This window comes from Amblyomma mixtum, chromosome 1 (assembly GCF_055824585.1).
Source record: "Amblyomma mixtum isolate Tamu chromosome 1, ASM5582458v1, whole genome shotgun sequence".
Classification (NCBI taxonomy): Eukaryota; Metazoa; Arthropoda; class Arachnida; order Ixodida; family Ixodidae; genus Amblyomma; species Amblyomma mixtum.
Genome location: NC_143012.1, coordinates 144,205,976 through 144,214,960, shown reverse-complemented (window position 1 = coordinate 144,214,960; position 8,985 = coordinate 144,205,976). Strand labels below are relative to the sequence as shown.

Genomic DNA, 8,985 nt, shown 5'->3' with positions numbered 1-8,985 from the left:
TGCTTCTCCGCCGGATGTTCAGAACACGAGTGGGGGACACAGCCGTCTTCAATTAACAGCCAGCGTGACTGGCGCCGCCACGTCGCCTCCGCTTTCGTTGTGGTTGCCGCTGACAATGCCTCCTGCGCATCTCCAGTCGGGGACACAGCCGTCTTCAATGAACAGCCAGCGTGACTGGCGCCGCCACGTCGCCTCCGCTTCCGCTGTGGTTGCCGCTGACAATGCCTCCTGCGCATCTCCTGCCTTCGCCGGTGCTGCCGCGGTCACCTCCGCTCAACGAAGTCCGCTGCACTAATCCACTTAGGCTCGAAGGGTGCATCACCGGCGCCCCACTGCACCACCGCCGTCGCGAGGTTGTCGGCCTCGTCGATTGTTCACGGTTGCTGCTTGATCGGGCCCACGTGGCCAGAAGTACGGTCACGACAGCTCGTCCGCCGCCAGGTAGAGGCCTCGAAAGGGGTTACAGCTCCTCGCTGTCATCTGAAGAGGCCGCATCAGATAGGCAGGTCTTCTGTTTCCTGGGTGATCCAATGGTCGGTGTCTGCAGGCCGCGGGTTTCAGGTAGAGCATTAGTGGTCAAGTTTGCACAATGCCCCCACCCCGGCAAAGCAAGAGCACCCCCCTTCTCCAGAGTCGTGCCAGGCAAAACAAAGAACAAGGCCTCAAGCTGTGCTGCTCGATTAACTGCCCTTTTGGCTCCCCCCTCAGGTGGTCTGGTTGGGTGAGCTGCGGATATGACCTAAGCGGGCGATTAAATGCCATCGCATTTTTCAATTTTGCATCAGGTTTTGTGCTGGAAGAAATTACAGCTGCCGTTGCGATCCACAGACCGACGGCCCCGATTGATCAGACGAGAAGATAGTAGGGCTCCAGAACTTCTCACATAATCTCAAGCGCTAATCTATACATAACACACAAAACGCACACACTGCAACTATACATTACAAAACCTCAAAGGCTGTTCTTATAAAAAAAACTCTTCTACGCAGAGAATCAACCAGCGTCTTTAAGCTACATCATTACGGCCAGAAAACACGAAGTACAAAATCCCACACAGGCATAAAAGCTCAAACTTCGTTTGTGTCTTTCTACCGTACATGAATAAAAACAATCAGTAACTACAAGAAAGAAGTATTCCTAGAATACCCCCACTTCAGCCGCGCCCGGCGTGGTCGGGCTGCCGTTCTACGAGCTACGGTTTCCAAAAAGCTGCGGGGCTGATTAATTCCGTCTCTTTGCGACTGGCATGCAAAGCCCGGGCAGCGCTGAAAGAGCTCTACACGAGAGGGGCGCTTCCCCCTCTCCAGGTTCCCTGCATGTCGTTTCTATGTCTGACCCGCGCGCTTTCGACGGCGCCCTTCTGTCCGGTAGCCGCGCGCTTCTTTCTTTAGCAAGCAGCAGGCGTCACGTGTCTCAGGACAAACCTTGCTGCGGTCCAACAATGGAACATGTGGCTTACGCCCTAAATGGGCCCGCTTAGTCGATCGTTTCTTCTCGCGACTCCTTTGAGCTCTTGAGTGCCGCGGTGGCAACTCCGAGAAGTTACGCATGGTCCTCAATTGTAAAAGCCTGACCTGCAGTTTTTGCTCTGCGACACCACACCATTCAGTTTTCGTTTCACTGCGCCGCCTTTTGGAAGCTGCCCCAGCGGATTTGTTGCGCGCGCCTTCTGTTATCGCGGTGCCGTTACGCTCTAAGGTGCCGGCCCTCGCCACAGCGTCAAAAGCTGACTCAGTAATTCCTGGAGGCTCGTCGTGTGCGGAATTTTCCTCGCATAGCAAAACTACCTGAGCCCTACAGTCAGTGCTAGGTATGACCTCTCTGAAAATTCGCACGCCTCAGCAATTTTGTCTCAGCTCGGTGCTTTACTGTCTGGCGATCTGTCGCGAGCCGCTGCGACTCTGTCGTCATCTACCTTCACAGAAACTTTCTCGGGTGTCTCACCAGCTGTATTCAGATGAGATTTTTCGGAGTCTATCTGACCCTGAGCTGCCTTTGCCTCGCCCTTCCCTTTCAAATCGGCATGGCTCTGAGGGTTGATATTGCCCTGTGGCACATTTCTTTGTTGCCAGCGTTTTCAAACGAATCATCGTTAATGCCTTTGTTATGGCTGGCGGTGCTACCATCATTTTCCTCTGCCTTTAAATCGACATAGCCTGCCGCCGTTTCTGCTGAATTGGCGGTTCTGTCCGGGCTTGAACCTGCCCTGTCACTGCTCTTGTGAGCAACTATTTTGTGCGTAGCTAACAAAGCGGAGCTCGTTGGCTGGTCGCTGACGCACTGATGGGAGCGCTGCCCGCTGCCATCACTTCGGCCTTTAGACTCGGTCTCTGCACGAATTCCGCAGTATCGGAAGAGGGCATTTTTCGCTTTGTCGTAGTTGTAGGCATCCTCATCGGACAGCCGCGCTAATACGGCGCCGACATCACATGGGAAGATAGCCAGCAACATCATTGACCGTTCGCCCTGATCTAGCTCCTCTTCCGCACATATCTGTTCAAAATTCGCGAGGAAAGTTCTTCAGCGCTCGCATCTTCGAGAAGTCCTGAAACGATCTCGAGCCCTTCGCCATTTGAGAAGCCTTCGCGTTTCTCTCTCCGCTTTTGCTGCTTCTACCAGCGCTTCAGCTAGCTTCACCTCTAGTCGCTTCATTTCTCGCTCCACCTCAACTTTCCTCTTTCGTTCCGCTAATCCAATTCCCCTTTTATTTTTCGTTCCTCCACCTCTTCTTTTTGTTTTTGTTCCTCTAATTCCAGTTCCTCCCAGTGCTTCACCATCTCCTCATCCTCAAAACCGAGGTCCTCTATCGCCTTGACAACCTGCAATTTCTTCATAGTTTTCCCACAATCAATCCCTAATTCCCATGATAAGGAAATCAGGTCCATCTTACGCAGCTTTCGCCAGTCCATGACTGCCCTTAAGTGCTCGGTAACAATGTGATCGCTAGACTCTCAAGAATGTTGGTGCAAAGCAAGGTTCAAATTCGAACAGGCTACTACAACCAACGTACACTAACAGGAAGAGCAGCACAAATGCTAAGCCTGGCAATACTCAAGGAGAGAAGGCAATGCACTCACCAAAACCAGAGCCAGGACACCACGCAGACGATCTCACCGCTGCCAACCAGTTGTTGCGACCCAAGTAGCATGGCCGGAGACCGGTGATGGGACCAGGAGGGAGGGAGACTGAGTTCGGAGGAAGGTAACGAAAAACTTTAGACACTTATTTACATTATTTACAAAGCGGGACTGAGAATGACTCTCAGTAGAAGGGAACTTCTTCGTCAACCGGAGTCGACTGGAGCTAGCAGGCTTCTCTCGGCCATACTCACAGCCGAGTTAAATAGGGTTCGATTTCCCCAGATACCTGGCTGGGGCATGTAGTTCGAAGAGCACTCTCCAATCGGATCGACCGAAGAGGACGCTGGTGTTACCACCCACGGCAGGGGCGGTGCGGGCTGTTCCACTCTATCGAAGCTCGGTCGATGGGAAGGGGGAGATGCTGACTAATCCAGCCCGGCCGGAAAGGAATCTCCCGCAGTCTTCCAGCAGGTGAATGAACGTTCTTCCCCGCCAGATGCCCAGAACACGAGTCGGGGACACAGCCGTCTTCAATTAACAGCCAGTGTAACTGGCGCCGCCAAGTCGCCTGCGCTTCCGGTGTGGTTGCCGCTGACAATGCCTCCTGCGCATCTCCTGCCTTCGCCACTGCTGCCGCGGTCACACCCGCTTAAGGAAGTCCGCTGCACTAATCCACTTAGCCTCGGAGGGGGGCATCACCTGCACCCCACTGCACCACCACCATCGCGAGGTTGTCGGCCTCGTCGATTGTTCACGGTTGCTGCGTGATCGGGCCCACGTGGCCAGAAGTACGGTCATGGCAGCCCCCAATAGTCATTAGGGAAGATGGTATTCTTTCTTTTTTAGGCAATCTTAAAATTATCACAAGTTCTGATCCACTGGTCTTCAACAACATACTAAAGTACATATCTCACAGCATTTTCCAAGTCTTGTCCGCACTTTTAAAGCGAAAGCTTTACTACTTGCACTTTCAGCCTTTGCCGTGGCGCGGCAGTGCCACCACCGGCGCCTAACGCCTTCGCTCTCCGCTTGGAGCTCAACAGGTGCTTTGTGACGTCACGCCGAAGAGAAGGGCGACCGACTCGCGCCGTCGCAAGCCGCGGCGGTGCCACCACGGCGTGGCCTCCGCGATCGGAGCGCGCTTTTGAGCAACGGTGCGCGCCGCCGCCGGAGCAGATCACGGCGGCCACGATCACGGGCGCCTAACTCCTGCGCTCTCCGCTAGGAGCGCGATTGTGGCGTTACGCTGAAGAGATTTAGGCTCGAGTCACGTCGTTAGAAAGCAGTAGCTGTGCCAACCACCAGCGCCTTAACATTGCTTCGCGGCTATGCCGCCTACCACTAGGGATGCTCGTTGTAATGCGCGTAAAAGAGAGCAGCGAGCTACAGAGACAGAGGAAGAGCGTGAAACAAGACTCGCTAAACGACGTGCCCAGTATGCGGGTGGGCGAGAACGTGCGAGTTCTTCAGTGTATGATGGAACTGATTCGCTCAGTGTTTTCGACAGTGAAGATGGAGCCAGCTGTAGTCTTAGCAGTGACGAACTTTGGAACTTGACTAAACGACTGTGACGAGCCCATGAAACCCAGGAGAAACGACAGGAGCGGCTTCAGAAGGAACGTCCATCGCGGATTAAGGATAATGAACGCAAGAAGAAAAGTCGTGCTGAAGAAACATCACAAGAGCGAGACAGCGTCTAAAGAAGAAGCACGAAAGTTCCCTCATCAGGGCTGCGCCTGATTCAAACCGATGGAGACGTTAGTGAAGAGCGTTGTGCTGACTACAAAAGAAGAGTCGACGAGTTTGAAGCGGCCACGCGCGAATTTCGCAGACGTTTCACTAACAACCCATTCGGTTATGCGTGTTCAGTCTGTGACCAGCTATGGCACAAGGATAAACTTACACCGGTGTGTGCCTTGATGTTTCCAACTTTGCTGAAATTGTATCCGGACTGGGACGAACAGAGCTTAAACACTGCACTAGTGTGTAATACGTGTAGAGCTAGCCTTCGTGAAGAGAAAATTCCTCTCTAGAGTGTTTCCAATGGTTACACCTACCCCCCTATGCCGGAAGGGTTGCCGCGATTGAACCCAGTGGCAGAGCGGCTACTGTCCCCGCGTATACCCTTTGTGCAAATCAGGAGACTGATGAATTGGAGGAATGGACAATACGGTATAAAGGGGCCCATAGTGAATGTACCCGTGGAAACCGATAAAATGTTGAGACAACTGCCTCGAACCGTCGATGACCAAGAGCAAATTCTCGTGAATATCAAGAGGCGCCGGTTTGCGAAAACCGTGTACTTAGCCGACGAAGTTAGCCGCGAAACGCTTATGCCTTGGGTAGAGGTACTGCAAAATTCTCCTGTGTATAGACATTATGGCATCAACATCGGCCTTTCCAAGCTTAACGACATGATCGATGCTGTTCGTGACAATGACGTTGAACTGGAGGAATGTGTCGAGGAAGATGGAGACGGACCTATGGCGGAAGCGGTGTCGTTAACAATGAATCAACACACAGTAGTCTACGACGAAGACGTCGTGTATAATCCTACTGTAACAATGGCACCCGGGGAAGGAAAGAGGCCGATAAGCATTCTGTTCGATCCACACGCTGAGGAACTGTCGTTCCCCCAGATTTATCTGGGTCATGCTAGAAATATCAAACCAGAGGCTAAGCCTACAGTGTTCACCATGGCTTCATCCGAGATTCGAAGAAGAGATAGACGAGGTGTTCTGCCCATGCATGTCCTTTACATGGTGATGAAGATTATACGTCACCGTGTATGCGATAATCTAAACATAATGTTCAGGAATGCGCAGAGTGTGAAAACCCTGATTAGAGCGGACGTTGAGAACCCGGAAACAGTGGCGAATCTAATTGAAAGAGACATGGGTTTCATGAAGGGTGTGCCCAATACCATACAATATTGGCATGGCCGAAAAGCCGAACTGTTCGCTATGATTCGACAGCTGGGGAAGCCAAGTGCATTGTTAACCTTGTCAGCATCCGAGGTGCATTGGCCGCAGCTTCTTGAGTTACTGAAGAAGCTGAACACATCGGCCTCGGACTTTGGTCTTGATGAAGGTGAAATGAACAGCTACTACGCTGCATTTCTCGCGAATGAAGATCGGGTTGTGTGTGCTATATACTTTGAGCACATGATCCGTGTAATTCTACAGATACTATGCAACAAGGGGCTCAGCCCCTTCACGCCGAACCACGTGGTTGAGTACTTTAAGCGATTAGACTTTCAGCACCGTGGTAGCCCTCATGCACATTTGCTTTTATAGTTGAACGAAGTACCTCACGAAGAGATCTCCAATGGCGGTATGCCGGAGATTGTGGCACTGGCCGACCGGCTGCTCTCTGTCAATCACGTTGCTTTGCCTAGGCCTAGAAGTCAACAACACGAGCATACTCATACGTGCTACAAGGGGAACAGGAAGAGCTGCCGTTTCCAGTACCCACTTTGGCCGATGCCCTGTACGAAGGTTCTTACCCCAATGATTGCCCCGGGCAAAGAGGGAGATCCGCGGGGTGCCAAACACTTTGAAGAACTGAAGGCTAAGCGAGACGCTCTCCACGAAGCGCTAAACACGACTGTGTATGAGTCGTATGAATCCATGTGGGAGGAGCACAATATCGAAGATTTCATCGAGTACGAAAAGGTTATCCGGGTAGGACTAACGCGGCCGACTGTGATGCTGCAACGCGGTTTAAATCAATGCACCGTCAACGCATTTAACCGGTGGATAGCCAGTGTGTTAAACCCGAACATGGATCTTCAGATCATACTGGACGTGTATGCGTGCGCTGCGTACGTCGTTGAATATGTGAACAAGGCCAATCGTGGTGTGTCGTCTCTCAGTCGAGCCATCAAGAGCGTAATTGCCGAAGACCCTGAACCTCAACTGTCGTACGAACAAGCGTTAAGGAAATTAGGTGTGCAGATGATGAATGCGATTGAGATGTCTGCACAGGAAGCTGCCTGGATGTTACTGCACTTTGAGATGAGCCAAGCCAGCACGGATGTCATCTTCGTTAACACTGTATGGCCTGAAGAACGGATACGCAGTAGCAAAACGACGCGGGAAATGGATGAAGAGACGTTGGATGTAGCTAGCACGAACATTTGGCGCAAAGGTGCTGCAGAAAAGTATGAGCAGCGACCGCCGGCACTAGAAGAGGTCAATTTGTCGAATTCATGACCGACTACAGCATCCACAAGGGGGTTAGGCGAAGGAAGAAGACAGCCATTCTTCGTTGTAGAGACTATGCGATCAATGACGTGGACAACTACAAGCGTGAACAGGTGATGCTCTACTTGCCATTTAGAAAGGAGAACGACTTCCTGGACGGCAACGCATTGCAGCGGATCTTCGACGAGAATAAGGAGAAAATCATGGAGGCTAAGGCAAAGTTTAACAGTGCAGTCACGAACTCTGAACTACTGGAATACATTCGAGACATAAACAATGAGATAAACACTCACAACGTGTCTGCTGTACAGGAAGAGGAAGAAGCAGCCACCGTGGCGGGGGCTGGGGAAGAAGGTCAATGTATTGGTCGGGCTACCTTGGTCTCGGAGAACGATGACACCGACATTGTACCAGAGAGCACAGTTACGAGCGTCGTTGTGACTGCGTCGTGCCCAGCCGTGAAAAAGAGAGAAGCTTGTATGCCACTTGAGGAATTCTACGACAGGATGAGGAAGACCAACCATCGACAAAGAATGATCATTGAAGAGGTGATTCAGCGCGTCACGGATTCGGACGCCAAACCACTCCTAAGCTTCTTCACTGGTCCGGCTGGGTGCGGAAAGACCTTTACACTTTGACTCATCATGGATGTCTATAACCGCTACTGTAAATCGAAGAAAATTGGTTATGGAGATGGAGAAGTGTCGGGTGTGAATGCCTACATAGCGTGTGCCACAACAGAGAAGGCTGCGGTTGCACTCAATGGTGTAACCGTACATTCAGCATTCAAGATTGTAATGACGTCGGGACGAGAAGACAAGGGCCTCTCTGCATCTGACCTGAACACGTTCCGTACACTGTTCAGGGGAGTGCGCTGCAAAATAATAGATGAGGTCAGCATGTTATCTTCGGACTTACTACGTCAAGTAGACCGCCGACTTAGGGAGATAAGGCCGGATAAGATGATGGAGCCCTATGGGGGATTCCATGCAACTCTCTGTGGTGACATGCGGCAACTGCCTCCTGTTAGAGCAACAGGAGGCCATATACGCCGGGGGTAGTGTATAATACGACGTTTTACCGTGGCACCATCTCGAATACTTCTCTTTAACCCAAGTAGTCCGCCAGAGCGACGCAGTGTTCTCAAGCCTGCTAACCAAGATTGGTGATGGTGCGGTGCTGGATGAATCCGAAGTTAAACTGCTCGAGGACCGATTTGTGGACCCCGACGAGGTCTCGGCGCAGTGCACCGACGCAGTAAGGCTGTACTATAGCAACTGCGAAGTGGATTCCTACAACGACAAAGTGGCACAAGCCAGTCGCAACAAAGAAGAGCATATGGCAAGAGATTTGGTCATTAGATACAGGTGCCCGGAAGAAAGAAATTTGGCAACGAGTGTTTTAGAGAAGTGTAGCCGTGTGGAAACAGGCAACCTGCATTTAATGGTCGTCCTATGCTTGGAGAAGCCATACATGCTAATACGAAATTTGGACATCACAGACGGACTTGTGAATGGCATGGTAGGAACACTGAAACACATCGAGTATGGTGTACAAGAAGAACCATGCAGAGTTTGGCTCAAATGTCCGCCTGGCGTTGGCATCATAGCCAAGGCGAAGCTTGCCAAGCGTGGTTACGGCCGACACATGAACAACTGGATACCGATTGATTTGGTATCTATGCAGTTCCAATTGAAAGG

General features: G+C 51.6%; 1 pseudogene; it reads left to right on the top strand.

Annotated features, from left to right (window-relative positions):
• The first annotated feature begins 4,408 nt into the window (after positions 1 to 4,408).
• LOC149367824 (uncharacterized) lies at positions 4,409 to 7,294 on the top strand (annotated as a pseudogene).
• The last annotated feature ends 1,691 nt before the right edge of the window (positions 7,295 to 8,985 follow it).